The sequence below is a fragment of the Lepisma saccharinum genome, chromosome 14 (assembly GCF_977018435.1).
Source record: "Lepisma saccharinum chromosome 14, izLepSacc3.1, whole genome shotgun sequence".
Taxonomy (NCBI): Eukaryota; Metazoa; Arthropoda; class Insecta; order Zygentoma; family Lepismatidae; genus Lepisma; species Lepisma saccharinum.
The window spans coordinates 27,955,025-27,972,025 of NC_139242.1; the positions used below are offsets into that span (position 1 = coordinate 27,955,025).

General features: G+C 35.4%; 1 protein-coding gene across 2 annotated transcripts in view; it reads left to right on the top strand.

Annotated features, from left to right (window-relative positions):
- TBPH (TAR DNA-binding protein-43 homolog) overlaps positions 1-17,001 on the top strand; it is a 68,374-nt gene that overhangs the window by 36,366 nt on the left and 15,007 nt on the right. The window lies entirely within an intron of this gene.

Consider the following 17,001-nt stretch of genomic DNA (forward strand, 5'->3'; position numbering starts at 1 on the left):
CTCATGAAAAACTAGTCACAGTTCAAGTAAGTAGAAGGAGAGAGAAATAGAAAGTTTAAACACATTGTTGCACCGAAGCATCTACACAAGAAATACAGAAAATGAGAACAATTGTTGCATCAAGGTGTCGATATTTCTCTATTTCCCTCCACCCGTTTTTGTCTCATTATATAGATTTACTTACAGTGGGATTAAGTACGTTTCAGTGTTTGTGTTGTTATTGCCAGTTCAGATTGCAAGAAAAGAAAAGAAATTAGTTTGAAGCGGAATGTAAGACTGTTGCCAAGTATTTTCGGTAAAGTTTCATTTTGAAGAATTTTGTTATAGTTACGGCTTGAGAAGAGTCTGTGTGAATGTACGTTAATTTTGTTTTGTTTGGTAACAAATTGTGGTCACTAAGTTGTTTTGATAAAGTTGAAGCAATTTTGTATTTATAGTAATAATACTGCATACACGTAACAGCTGATATTCAGAGCGTTATCCTTCCAGGATTATAAGACTGTAAAGAAATGTCCTGGAATTTTATTCTCTGAAGTTGGCTAGCCTATTGGTGGGGTTAACTTTCAAGTCTAATCATGATAGTTTCTTAGTGTACACATATTTTGAGATATGATACCTGTTGCTAAAGGATATTGGATATTGTTGCATTTATGTAATGTTTATACACACATTCATCTCAGTTGATATTTTCACTCTTGGAACCATATGAAGAAAAACTTTCCTTCCAGGTACCTCTCTCTTTGTTTGCATATCTGCTTTTGGCATTTTCAATATATTTCCCATATATAGGTTTGATGGTCTAGGTATTAATCCACTTTTGGTAGCTTAAGGGGAAGTGTGACAATTTTGCACCAATTGTGCATTTATTTCATTATCGTCAGAATGGGCACTGCTACTAAAGAAACCTCGACTATACAAGAGAGTATGAATTTCTCTCCATGTTGCAAGTAACATATTGGTTACGTGCGTGTTACTCACTATCTATAAGTTTACACTCCAGTTTACCGTAGCGGTGGTTTTTACATGTTTTATTGTGAGTTTTAAGGGGTTTTTAGCAAAGTGGTTTTAATTCTGTATAGGTCAAGCACTATGAAGTGTTTTTAACCCGAACCTTTCACCCAGTATCCTTACATGACACTTCTCTGACATGGCTTGATATTCCGAGCTGAAAACGACAACCTGAGGAAGGAAGCAGTAAAGCTTCCGAAACGTCGTCCACATAAGAATACATACTCACTTGCGTAAGTAGACCAATTTGAATACTCTAACGTATTTTTGTTCATGTTGCAAGTGGAAGCAGTTTTTTAAGGTGATCATTAAGCTAGACACGATGTTTGAAATGAAAGATATGATCAACAAGTATTTACAGAATCCCATGTATTCCTTATGGGAAATCAATTCTATCTTATGGCTGAATAAAATAATGCTCCCATAAGCGTAGTGCATTTCTCCTTGCCTTCTACGGTCATCCTGGCATGCCAAACCTGATGGACATAAAAGAGCTAAATTCCAACTTAAATGAAGCTAAAGTTGAATTTAAAGAAGCTAGATTAACGAAGGCTGGATAAAGTGTCTCTTAGAGTAATTTTAGGTGTCAGAGGGGTGGTGGTGCTGCTATTACAATTAACTTTAAAGTGATGACAATGTATTCTTAGTTTTCAATGTCTAGATTTGGCGGCTTCACCCATCTCAATAATCTACTGATGGTCATATGAAATCGAATATAAAGGATTCCCGGATAACAATATTTTTTCTTCATCTCAGCCATGGCGCTACATAAAATTAGCTGGGGAGGTAAGAGTGGGTGGGGTGATGCACCAACAATATCCAGTGCAAAATGTACATTCATGGCAAAAGTTGGTCTATGTGGGCTGGAACCAGTGATATGCCATAGTGGGGCTGGAGGTAAGGTGCCACAGGTCACAGCCAAACGAGGGCACGAAAGTACCATATCTTGCTCCAAAGGAGCCAAGTTGGCAACAGTGCTCCCCAGCTGCCACAGAGAAAAGGACCTCGGGGCAATTGTCCCTTATCCTCTTAAGGCCAATTAAGTTTTCTATTTCTTTATGTATATGTAAAACAACTTTGCTTATTAGATACTTAATTTCTGCATCGTACATTTCCTGACTCCGCTAAATCATAAAAGTTCATTTCTTCAGGTCATACCTCCAGACCATGTGACTTTGTAAGTAAGACTTTGTGTAAATTGAAGCAAAGTGTTTTAGAAAACAAAGATTTTTTGAATAATTAATAAAAAGAGAAATATGAAAATCTGTGGATTTTTCTGCATTAAATAGTTAGAACTGGTGTAGAGCCACAAGTAACATCACCCGTTGTGTGCATTTGCATGTTTGCTTTCTTTGCATTTAAATCCTGGGGTGACTTAGTCAGACACGAATTTCAGCTTATTTTGAAAATCTGCAGATAAATATTAAAATGTTCTAATTTGCAAGTGACACTGACATGCTTTCAACAGATAAGTAACAAAATGTTGAGTCATATTTTAACAATAGACAATAAGAATACATACGACGAGAGAACAATATTATAGTTGGTAGGGACATTTTTTATATATTTTAATTATTAATGTACTAGACAAATAGTGTCTATCTCAATTTGTTGAATAATTATTTTCCTGTAATGAAATTGTCTTATTAGATGAACAGAGTTGTTCTCCAATATTTACTGCATAAGTGCTGCACATGTTTTGTGGCTAGCAGAGTGAAAACGGTTCTGTTGTGATGGAGATTAATGTGACATGTGGTTCTTGCAACTCCCGGAGATAATTTTTTTTCAGTGCATGGAAGAAACACCGTGAAAATCAAGGGCATTGGACAAAACCAAAGAAATAATCCTGCAGTTCTGCATGCAGAATCTCTGAACATTCATTCTGTGTCAAGTTGAATTGGACAAACTTTTTATTTTTCGTATATTGATTGTGCAGAATGACATGTAGAACGTGTTATGTCCTCGCTATTGCATACAATCCAGCCAATTACAGGCAGAGGAAGATGTTCATTATTAATTATTTGAAGATGGAACCAAGATTTCCTGTATTGAAAAGAAACAATGTCTGTGAACATGAAAGTTGTCAGCTGTTGAATCTTGGCTCAGAAAATCCACGTGCAGTGCATGATCACCATTGGCATGTTTAGCATGTAAAATCACAAGGATTGCTATTAAGACATACCCTACATTTGCCATGGAATGGTTGAAAAATTCATAATTTGGAATAAACTTCAACCACATTTGGAGCAAGAAATTCTCATTTGAAGGCAATTTTCCAAAAGGAAGAAGGTTAGTTATTTGCATCCCTTTGTCTCGTTCATTGGCTACATTAGTTATGGGGTGTTTCGAAGATGAAATTATGACAACTCTATGTGTAACCAGTAATTTTTGGTGTTTTAAGCATATAAATATATTTGTGATGTATTCAAATATAAAGAAAAAAATTGATATATTACCATTGAAGGGCATAATATTTGCCCTTTCCCAGAGGTACACGAAGAGGAAACCAATGGACACATGAATTTCTTAGATATTATGTTATATAGCAAAGACAATAAGTTTTGTACTAACAAAAAATTCAACAAAACCCACGGCAGCTACTGTGTTTTACATATCACTCTTGACCAGTAACTGCGATAAAAGATAAATATCACAAAACTTTGGGACAAGCCTTACTGGTTTGTGCAGAGCCTGAGGGATTAAAGAATCAACTGAACACTTTAACTGAATGGCTTATTGCAGAAAGGGACCTGAGTCACTTTTGTACAATTCTGAGAAAAACAATGAAAAATCGTATAATATTAATAGTGTAAGAAAGAAATGTGCCGTTGTTGGCTCAAATATTCAACATAATGAATAGTTAATTTTGCAACCCTCAATGCACCCCCCTGCAGTATGCTGCTAGACACAGTGGAGATGAAAAAATTAACTCCAATACCTCAAAAATGTGACTCAGGTCCCTTTCTGCAATAAGCCAATCAACTATAAAAGCTACAAGAATTGCTACAGTGAAAAATCATTGCACATGGAGAAATGAAAATAAAATGTAATCTGATAACGATACTGAATGCAGTAAAATAAATAGACAAAAGAATGGACCGGAATTAGAAGCAAGCAATGAGGGTGGAAGGTGGCTTGCATACATGGAAGAAAAGCCAGAAAAATACTTATGAACCTCTTTAAGAAATCAAGACATGTACCATATTACATGTGAATGTAATGTACATCATCTAGTGAAAACAATGTTAGACAGAATTGCAAATCATTTCTCATAAATAAAAACAGCGAAAAACTATCTGGATTTCCACCCGTATCAGTGAAACAGGCTGTAAAGTTTCTGCTAAGTAACAACTCAAAACTGGTAGTTATGTTCAACTTCAAAATAGATATATGTAAGAGAGAGCTGTATTCATTACATGTGACAAAAAAAGGAATTACATCCAGATATCTTTGACTCATTGTCATTTTGCAATTCATTCAGGAGGTTCCTAACACCATCTTATCCACATGACAAGTTGTATTGACCAGTGTGAGGACATCCATTTTTCAGTTTCCACAGTGACAGTGTCCGTGAGGAGTGGACAAAGATGTTTCTTCAAAGTATCGTGTGATAGTAATGTTATTGTATTCTGCAATAAGGTGATAGAATTTATCATAAAGAAGGATTTATAAAATATTCAGGTGAAGATATCTGTTACTTTAGCATCTGTAAACATAACAACTGTGTATCCCTTGTTAATAAAATCTGACATGCCTTTTTCTGTCCAGAACATAAAAAATACTCAATACTATTCGTAATGAACAGATTTCATAGAATTATGAAGTACTTTGTAGTGTCTATTAACAAAATAAAAAAAAACAACTAGTGTAGCAAAATTTAACAGTCATTTGTCTCTGAATCACATAGGCTACATATGCTAAGAATTTTTATTGGTGAAATATGCAATTCATATGCATTCACAAACATTTAAACCTTAATACAATTAATTTACATGGAGTAGGACAATTTTCATAGAATGCCCCTGTATTGGTGCATTCAGTTGGTTGACTTACTATGCATGGTGAACCACTAATATTCATTGATTACATAACTAATTCCTGTTTCATATTCAATGCAGAACATTGATATTGGTGTGGAAACTCTTAGCACATGATTATTTGTGATGAGAATCTAGAACAAGTTCCAGCAAATTATGTCTATTGATATAAAAATATTTTGCATTGTAAATGGTTTATATCTATTCTTCTTGTTTTTACAAGCAATAGAAAAATTTGTTGACTATGTGACCTAATGGAGATAAGCAGGTCCTTGAATTCCAGTAATTTTGAAGGCATTATCAGCACGTGAAATTAGGTTGTTAATTCTGCATGATTTTTTTTCCACACATATTGACTTGACTAGTTGGTTGCTTCACATAAATAACATGATTTATTTCTATTAACGTAACCATTAGGCCAAACGTGGATATTTAAAATTACAAAGTGGGCTCAAGTGGAAAACATTAGGGGCACCTTCAGAGGTGTTCATTAAAAGCATCATAACAGCAAGAAGTATTAGATTTTTACACATGATGCTTGTTGTCGAGTATAGCATTTTTTCACTGTGGGCCAGTGGCGGGGATTGAGTTCCAAAACCTGGGGGGCAAAGACAGTATATTTCCCTTTGTATATAAGGTTTAGAATAGTGTGGGGGCAAAAGTGGTGAAAATTGGGGGGGGGGGGGCAACTGTCTTATTAAATAAGATATGGCTTGCATCATGAATAAGATACCATATATATAGACCTATCCTGATTCTCAACTTTTCCATCTTACCTTCCTTTCCCAACCTTTGTATATTAAGAGATTGAAAGAATTAGTGTGGCTGATAACTGCTCATTTGTACTCTTATCAGTTTATGGGTAAAAATTAACAATAATCTTAGCAACCAATCATTGTTTGTATGATGGTTCAAGATGTGACTACATCATTCATGTATTATTGGAAATACTTGCTTGTTGAATTGTTTGCCGTACTGTGAATGGAAAAGGAGCCCTGAGTTAATATGTAGATATATTACTCCCTTCCGTAAATGGCTCAGTTATGGAAACACTTGTTTGAGAATATATTTTATTACAGCAACTTTGTCATTTCCAAGATGAAGGATCTCCCCCCCCTCACTATCTCTCCCTCGCTCACACATAGAGGAGAGAAAGAGAAAGTAATAGTTTTGTGTAAGCATTCTTACCTATCGGCACCTCAAAATCCTCCAAAGTTGCAAATTTGAATTTTTAAAGCTTGGTGGACTTGAGAACTACCAATTGCAGATCACTTAGAATGGTTTTCATATGTTTTTCAAATCTACAACATTTTCGATATTTATGAACTATCGTGCTAGATATTTTATGCTGTACATAAGATCGTAGAAATGTATCTCCATGGCAAAGTAAAATGCTAAATCATGTTCTTCCTTCTATCTTTGTAATTATACAAGCTGGAGGGTTTTACTGCATAGAATGTCCTCATGTGGGTCAATAATCTTTGCATTGCATATAGGGTTATAAGAAATGACCTTCTGAGAAAATGCTGAAAAGTCAACCCCTCTACAATGTAGTGCACCTTGGAACAGTTTGCTTGCAGGTTAATGAGGCTCTGGCATATGGACCCAGAGTCAGTATAATCCTCGGCGGGACTGTGTCTTTCCCTTGTACAACCTCTGTTGTTATGGAAATTTTAGTTGCCCTATATTTTATGACGCGAGTTTGAATTGCAAAGTTTTTTTTTTAATTACTAAGACATACCTTTTGGATCATTAATGATGATGGGCTTCTCTCTGTGTATTGTGTTGGGTGCAAATAGCTTTAGTGCTGAGTCACCCAACATTTTACTTCTAATTAATCAGGATGGGATATCAATAACTGAAGCTACTGATTAGTACAGTCACCAAATTTAATAATACTGGTGTTAATACGCTTATTTTTCTTGCTTTATAAATATGGCTACAAGAAATGTGGAAGATTGATTGTAAAAAGAATAGAAAATATGGCATAACTTCAACTTAGTGATATTGGTTGAATTGTACACTTTGCAAATCTGCTGTCTATAAAGAACTGAGCTGTGAGGTCATTGTACCCATAAAAGGTATTTTCATATGTCATACATATAGCTCCAACTTATGGATTTTATTTATTTGTTTGTCTTTATTTTTACCTCCGTGGCGTAAGATGGAAATAAGGATTTGGTGTGCTGAATTCTCATGTTTGAAGGAATGGATTTAAAATCCTGTCTCTGACTTGCCTCTTTTCTGGCGAAATACTGCGATTAACAATTGAACAGTTCAGTTTGGCCTGTGTTATTACATATTACCATTTGAGCTAGAAGTGGGTTTATAAGTAATCTTTGCTTTATTGCATGGAATTGGTTTGATTGATCAAATTAGGTTATTTCACATCACTTTCCTGCCAGTTTTAGCTAATTGCAATGACTTTGAGTGTTTGATGGGCAGGGTCTCAACTAGGAGATGGGGATCGAAGGGGCTGAAGCCCCATTGCCTTCTCTTTCCTTTGAATTACGCAGTGTGCAACACAAGCACAAGTTCATGCACAAATGACCAGCAAGGAAGAGGAAATCAATCTCATGGCATTTCCTCCTTTTTTTAAATGAGAGAACCTTAGAAATTAGTTGCAAGTTGTTTTTATCTGCTAGTTTATTTTTTTATTTTCGTTACCTATAAAACATATTTGAAGCAAGCTGCAATGTTGTATTTCAATGTGTGTGTGTGTGCCTGTGTGTAAGAGGAAACATTTTGTAGTATCCTCCCCCCCCCCTGTTGTTTATACACATTATGAGCTTGTATGTTTTCCAGCGATTATTTCTAAACCCATTTGTTCAGCTTGTTTAAGCACTTCATCATTGATATGCCTGCCCCTCCCCCCTAATTACGTACTTGAAATTATCTATTTAGTACTCATTGATGTAGATAATTTACTGTTCATTTGATGATTTGCTAGAAACAAAGAATCATTATTGCACTCATTTCGCATGCAGCCAGACGATGACCTCAGGTTTATATTGTCCTATCTCTACACTGGATCATCAATACATTTAATTAGTATGGTTAATTTTTTATCCATTGCTGGTATCAACCCCTCCTCTCCCATCTTTTACAGAAATTAAGTATTGTTATATTAAAAATATTAATGCACACAAACAGAGATGTACAAAGAGAACAGATATATTATAAAGTATATAAGAAGTCATATTTTAATACTCTCATCGACCTCGTCTCCCCCTGTACTTTTTCATTGCTCTTGGGGTAGTTGTTACATGATATCAGTATACAACCATAAAGATAAAATGAATATCTCAAAATGTGGTACGTACACAATATGGTATGTAGTCTAAAAATATTCAGTCTATCTCCCCGATTGATAACCGTTACAATGCTATTCATTTGTGACATTTCTGCATGGCAGAATGGTCAGTTTGATATGCTATGAAGCCATAGGTACCAGGTTTGAACTCTGATCATGTATGAATATGTCATTGTGTTTCTCCTAGCACTATTTCATTATAATGTTCTTCATCCTCATCAAAATCAACCCAAGACGTAGAAAATAGATGGAAAATAATTAAAATGGAAGTATAATACAATTGATATTTAGATTTTAACCTTGAGATTTTGTATTTTGGTCATTAGTAATTTATTGAGCCATAATTAGCATTTTTATTTTCCACTGCATACATTAATCTCAAAAGTCTTTTGTTTGTGCATGCAGCTCTATTAATTTCCATTGATATCTTGATATGCAAAACAAGATGGAATTTATCCACTAATGTTATCAGTAACTGCATTTCTAAGCTAATAATACCACTGTTTCTAACTTCGTTTACACTATCGTCACCAGAAAAATGTTGTAAAGGATTCTCGGTAAGTTTTGGTAGACACTTGGTTTTGTTTTTAAAGCTAATTCATTTTGTGCCACTTAAAATCACCATGAGCTTGTGTGAACAGTTGAACAAGAAAGGAAGTGAAAAATGGGGGTTTGGATGTGAAATTACAAATTACTGTAATATAGTTATCAATAATACATGAAGCATATATTACTCTGAATATACTGTGATATCTTTTTCTCCTGGGATAACCTATTTCTGCAAATACAAGATGGCATGTAGATGTTTCTGTTGAAACTTGAGTTTCTTCTTCTGTACTCCAAGATTACTTTGTGTAAAAGTGTATGCTGAAATGGCTAATTATATATGTAGCAAAGTTGTGACCTGTCATTTGTAGTTTTTGCTGTACAGTGTGAATGAAGTGTGGAAGGATTTGTTTGTGTTCTGGAATACTTGTGTTGTGAATGACAGTGTGTACAAGTGAAGTAATGCATTAACAAGAATACTCATCAAAAAAATATTACCTTGAAGAATAATGCATTGAACATATTTTTACCCAATATTGAGACGAACGTTTCTGAATTCACAGAAGATGCTGGATCGAACAGATTATTCAGACGACTGGAGAAGCTGGTCATATAGCAGTGGTTCATCCTACTATTAGTCCCGAAGTGAATCATCTTCAGACTAAATGTCACAGACCATGTTCCTTCAGTTTTGTGGACAAAGAGTGCGGAAGAATGTTACTTACAGAGTGTTTGTTCTGGGAATATGGAATGGGAACATTACCTTACCAAAAAAAAAGGAAAGTGAAGCAATTAAAAGTACATTGCATCAGTTCAAAAATTTTCTGCTGTGGTAACGTTTGTTACAATTATTTTTCATTACATGTGGATAAATTTCAGTTTGAAATAACATAAATGTGTGGGGGGGCTAATATGTAGGCTTTTTCAGAGGTTGTTACCAGTAAATTGGCGATAGTAGTGTTTTGTACATTGCGGTAGTACGTTTCACACAATATGCAGTTATAACTATTGAACATTTGTGTCTGTTAGGCATATGGATGATTATTTTTAATCATTATAATGTATGTAATGTATTTGTATTCAGAACTGGTACTTTTGTCTTGTGTTTTTGTGTTGGAGTTCAATTGTTGTTTTTTTTTGTTTTTTTTAAATACCTGATAGACTGTTTTTGAGTATGAGCTATCTTGGATTTCTGTGTATTCTTTGAAAAATATTAGAGAAAGACATTGAACATAAAAAAGTTAAAGCAAGTATTCATTTTTCTGTATAAAGTTTGAGGACTTCAATTGTAGGGAGGAATTTAAAAAAATAAAACTGATGCTGCATTCCTTTTCATACAAAGGACTATATAAAGAATATATTCATGGAACACTTTATATATATACACAGAAAATAAGACCATGTGTAACCTATCAATATAATTGTTAATGAGTGATGTTTTTAAATGCCTTATTTAATAAGTGTCACAAGTAGTTTAAATGAAAAGGAAAGGTCATATATAAAGCAGAGCACCTTTCAGTAGCAAATCCTTCCTGAAATGTAACTGTAATATGTATTTTCCAACATGACACACACACTCACACAAACACATAAAATTTGTCACTTAAGTATTTCATATATTCAGATATGGTGTAAGGATAAGCCGTATTTTGCTTAAATTGTGCAGTTGAAAACATGTTCTTTATTTGCATATTGTATTACTGTAGTGATTTTCGTAATTGCAGGGTGTCAAATTATTCACATTTTTGTCTTGATATGTGTTACACATTAAAACTTAGCATGCCAAACTATAGCATTATACTTTATTAATAATGAAATCTTTCAACTACTTTTTCAGGGATGGGCATATTTTAAGTTTGTTCTGTTGATACAATATACTGGTTCAGAATTGGATAATGTATAAGAAATAGAAGTTTTATATATTTATTTTTGCAATTAAATTCTGTTCCAGTAAGATCATAGTTTGCATATTGCTAGATTATTGGTAACATTGTTACAGTACTTTTTTTTTTTGCCCATTCCTGCTTTGTTTCCTGTAATGACATCACAATAGGTGTGTGTTTGAAGCTGACATTAATTGAAAATGACGAACTTGAAAAGAAATATGACTGTGATTCACTGTAACAAATGAATGGAAAGCAGATTATATTTATAACTAAAGGCTGCATTATAGTCATATTTTATATGTTCAGCAAAACCCTTCTGTAATGAGTGATGCCTATTTGCAGTAATTCTGTTGTTATTTTTAATGAGCCTTAAGTTTTGAAGTTATAAATTTTCTTCCCGAAAGAAAAACTGAACTTTTTTTTTTAAGTGAAATAAAACTGAATAAAAGTTGCTATGTGAAGATAGTAACTTAGTTGTTTTTCATTTTCCTGATGAGGATTCTTGTAAATGCTGCAATAATGAATCTATTAGTAATTTTCCATGCCATAGGGCAAGTTGTAGTTTCACCTGCAATTTTGTCTGCAACATCTTTAATGCTTAGTAATGTAGTAATGAAAAATGCAAGTGAAGGGAAATTATGTATAAGGATCCTGTTATTCAAGGTGATGTACCATTTAAGAAAGCAATTAAGTTTATCGTAGTAAATGTCTGCAGATTATAGTTTAAATCCCATCTGAATCATGACTTTCTTGCATGTATTCTATTAGGAGAATAATGAATATCATCCAGGATAATCAAATATATTCTGTAATTAATAATAGTATAACTTGCAGGCAATGAGGATGTTTGGTAATAATATTTATTTGGGAGCATGCTTTCCTCTAGAGAACATATTTTCTTGACATGATAATTACACAGTGACATTGACAATGTATAGGTAGATATGAACCAAACTTCACAAGTTATGTTTTTCAGTGATATTAATCATGTTGTGGCTATACAAAATTATTCTGCAAATTGAATTTTCTACGGTTTTGAAAAAAACAAGCAGGGAACCATTTAAAAATATTAAAATGGTTTCTGAAGCTATATAACAATATACTGTGAACAATATAGTGGCTAGCATTTTCATTCAATAATACAACCAGTGCTTCTAAAAAATACATACAATACTGACCACCAAGGAAGGCTGAAGCAAAATAATTAACTATCTATAGGAAGAAATGTGAGTTTGAGAACATTTTATTTTTCATCATATTGATATTGGAAACCCTTTTATCCAGGCAAGATATCTATAAGTATATCACATGCAGATTATACCGAGTGTTTAGTATCTGTATTTAATCATTGACATCTTATAGCAATAAGCTTGTCACTGTTGGCACAATATTTTGATACAGAAATTACCCATTGTAATATCAGAGCTTACAAAGGAAAATACCTTTGCTGTGGAGATGGATCTCCAAATTGTGCAGTGCAAAAAACTGAGCTCAGTTCAACTTTGCTAAATAATGTACATTCTTATGTTGTAATAAATTTGAACTCCCATTCGCAGTAATCAAGCAACTTTACATAAATCCACATGCCATATTTGACTACAACTGGGACTTAACATGGAAAATTGCCAGCATTGATATCAAGATATTTCCCTTCCAGCCGCCCCAAGATATAACCATGAAGAGTGAAAAATTATACTTGAGAATAAAATTGAACCTTGTCCTTAAGTTATTTTTAGATTTTTGCATTTCTAAACAATCTTTCTAAAAATAAGTTAGTCGCAGGCAACCATTTATTGCTTTCATTAGCCACACTATTTATACAGTACACACAACAGCACAAGGATATGAACAGGAGACCTTGAAAAATGGTATTTTATATCCTCTAGGTCAGTGGTTCTGAAACTCTGGTACAGGTACACCCCCAGGGGTAAATGAACATCTTGAAGGGGGTACGCGATCAGCTCTGAAGAGAAATGCGAGAATACCCACATGACAACATTTTTGCTGCAGATGTGTAGAGCAGACTTCATAGCTTTAAACACTCAACAGAAAAATAAGGCAGAGTTTGTTGCTGACGTTCTTATCTTTGTTTCGTATGTTTTGAAATAAAATACTCGTTCGAAATCTCTACCCATGTCATTCTTCAACTCAAAAACCCACAAGCATTTGTTTAAGCAGTGGTTCCCAAGTTTTTCGTTTCATGGCACCCTTAGAGTTTCAAGATTTTTCTGCATCACCCAAGTCAGAATGTAGGCCTATCGAACACTTGAAACGCTCCGTTAGTGTGGTTAGGCTGCTTGCCTTAAGTTAAAAAAGAAATACATATTTCAAATTTAGAAACATTTTATGTGTAAAAAGTACGAAATAAGCACATATTTGTAATAAGTGTTGTTTCAGTGAACATTTCGCAGTGCTCTTCTAAGCCAGCCACGGTGCCCCAGGGTGCTGTCACACACACTTTGGGAACCACTGTGTTAAAGTGTAAAAACGTCACGAGTACGACTAGGTATATTTTTTTCATCCATGGTCTACTTAAAAAACAACTACCAAAATAGACTAAATTTGGAACAGAATCTCCGCTTGAAACTTTCAAGTGCACAACCAGACATCAAGAAACTGTGTCAGGCTATGCAGGCACATCGTTCTAACTAGAAGCCTGATGATTTACACTAAAAACTCCAATATTGTGCTTGACAGTTTGTTCACAAACTTTTTTTTATTCTTAACTTTTGTTTCAATAACTGTGGAAATATATATAAAAATTAAAGTTTTTTTTATGTACTTCTTATCGTACATGTGTTTCACATTTTTATTTTTGAAACCAATCGTGAAGATTGTAAACGTAGGAACACCAAACAAAACAATAAACACAGGATTCTAATGTTTGTCAACCATATTTCCACATACAGCCCAATGCCATTTTGCAATATTGCAGATATGCACCTCCAAGATATGCCCCACTAATCAGGCATCCAAAAAATTTCCCCAAAACCCACAATTCTGAGAAAACCTATGGTGGAGGCTACATTAGATGTTTAGTTACGACTAAAGGGTACAACGAGAAAACAGTTTGAGAACCGTTGCTCTAGGTCATGTCATGCAATACAATTTGAGGGTCGACACAGATTTTTTTTGTTGAAAATGTACTGGAAGCAAAATATCCTGTGGAGACTGCATCATTCCAGTACAGAATACCCCTTTAAATCATGCTTGTATAACCATCCTAAATGAAATTCACTATTTTATGCTTTTACACTGGGTAAGGGTGTCATATATTTTGTCTATATATATTCACATTTCATAGGTTGGCCACGAACTTTATTGCTCGCACAGTCTGTTACTAGCATATTAAAATTTATGTTAATGTCAGTGATGACAACCATTAACCAGTGATGCATGGCTGCATACATACAGGATAAAAATGACATTTTTTAAGGGCTTGTAGCTTTGAAAGGAAGCTTTAACAAAGTCCCACTTACAGATGCACTTGTTTTTGTTGCCAATGTAGTTTCTGTGAACTGTTCAAGTTACAGTAGTCAAATATCCAAACAAGAAACTTATATTATGTTTTAATACTCGCAGGAGATGTACAATTGTACACTTCATGAAAAGTTCTGGCAAAACCAAGGCTCAATTCGTAGAACAATGTTGTTCTGAAATAGTGTTGTTTGACTTCTGGTCAGGAATGTATTTTGCACCTAAATTATTACAAGAAACATGTATGTAGCGAAACCTTGATTTAACATTGACAGTTTTCATATATAATACATTTCAAGTTCTCGGTACAAAAAGATGATTTTTTTTTCTGCATCCAGGGTGTTTTTTTCCCCATTGTGTAAGACAACCTAACCTAACCTAAAGCTTGTAGCATGTGAGTGATAGTTATTCAATTAAGTTGTACATAACCCTGTATAATAGTGCACTTTTTCAATTGTACTATTATTCAACTTTATTATTATTACCTTTTCAATTCAATTTTACTCTTATTTTGAATTCATCTTAATCTACAACTGTGTTCAAGTTTATGAATTGTTGAAAACTGAATAATCTTGAGGGGAAACCAGGACTTGACACCTCAAAACTTTGTTCTGCATGGGTGTTTCTTTAGTGCAGAAGTTGCAAGTTCATTTCCATTACACTTACATATCTATAATTACACTCATGCTCATAAATTAAGGATAATGCAGGAAAATGTGAAACCGTGTACAAATAAAACTGTGAAATCATGTCCAGGTACCGTACCAAACAATCTGCAGTGACTGTGTCCTTGGGCAGGTGTGTGGTGGTGCTGTAAGCTGACCAATGACTCACAGTTGTGACTGCTGTCCAGAGTTCGGTGCTGAGGGGGGCATGCAGTTGTTTTAAGATTTGCAAATGGTGACTGTGTGTTGGAAATGACACAACGAACACATCTTGATGACGTAATGAGGGACAGGATAATAGGGGAACTGGAGGTGGACCAAACACAGCAGAGGGTGTCACGGGAGCTCCAAGTGCCACAAAGCATCATCGCACGATTATGGCAACGATTCCGCGAGACAGGCAACGTGTCATAGCACTACAGCAGCAGACATCAATGGTGTACACCACCACGAGAAGACAGGTATCTCACAATCAGTGCCTGTAGATGCCGACTGAGTACTGCAGGGGGCCTTGCTCAGGACCTTACTGCTGCTACTGGAACAGGTGTTTCCAGACACTGTGTACAGACGACTTGATAGGCACGGTTTATTTGCCCGGAGGCCTGCAATTTGCATTCCACTGACCAATGTCCACAGAGGAGCCTGTAACACTTGGTGTCGAGAACACCGTCCATGAACAATGGACCAGTGGTCCCAGGATCTCTTCACAGACAAGTCCAGCTTTAGTCTCAACAGTGATTCTCATCATGTAATCATCTGGCGTGAACCAGGAATCTGATACCTTCCTGCTAACATCATTGAAAGGGACCAGTATGGAGGTGGTGGTGTTATGGTGTGCAGGGGCATTATCTTGGGTTCACGTACACCCCTGCATGTCTTTGACAGAGGAGTTGTAACAGGTCAGGTGTACCGGGATGTCATTCTGCACAACTACGTCCGCCTTTTCAGGGGTGCAGTGGGTTCCACGTTCCTACTGATGGATGACAATGCACATCACACCGAGCTGTTATCGCGGAGGAGTACCTTGAAACAGAAGACATGAGGCGAATGGAGTGGCCTGCCTATTCCCTCGACCTCAATCCCATCGAGCACACCTGGGATGCTCTCGGTCAATGTGTCGATGCATGTCTTCCACCTCCTAGGACTCTTCAGGAGCTCCGACGGTCACTGGTGCAAGAATGGGAGGCCATACACAAACAGCTGCTTGACAACATGATCCAGAGTATGCCAACCCGTTGTACTGCATGTCTCCATGTGCATGGGCATCACATACCGTATTGAACCCTATGTACATGCTCAAAAACCAGTGGGACAGCAAGTTACCATTCCCCTGGCGTTGTATCACATGTGTCCTTCGGCTTTGTTCGCACGTTTTCGGTAATAAACGGGGTATGTGGATGTGTCTCTTGTGTGTTACACATATCTCTATGTTATCTAAAGTAGTTTGGTGCAGTGCCGCATCATGTGCCACCTTAAGCTCCAATTATCCTTAATTTATGAGCATGAGTGTAAATAGGGTAGGTGAAATCCATTTACACAGTAACAGAAATAAAAGCACAATTGTTAATGAAACTAACACACCTTTTCCAGAACATTTCTAATCTCATCTACTGGAAATTGTCACTATACATAATGATTTGATCCATACATGGCACTAACATGCAGGCAAGTATGCTGTATGCACTATTACACTGTCTAGGAAGATGTCACTACAAAGTTTGTGATTTGTGTTAGTAGTTTGGGGTAGGTAAATGTGTTGATAAAGACATGTATTGCTGATTCTGCCTGAAGAGAGTGCAAAATGTTACACCGAACAATGATAGAGTAAAACTTACTTTTTAGACAAGATTAACTTATAAATGTGTTCCCGAAAATTGTTAGTAGTGTTAGTTATTATGAATAAAGAAGCAGTTAGTTTTATTTTGCTGTCAAAATCCATCCTGAATTAACATAAAGTGGTGATACTTGAGAGCAAGAAATCTGCTGCGGTGTTGCCAATTGCATGACTATCATAAATGCTTTTCAACTCAAAAGGCTTCTGCTAAAACCTTTTGTAACCTCCCCCAAAC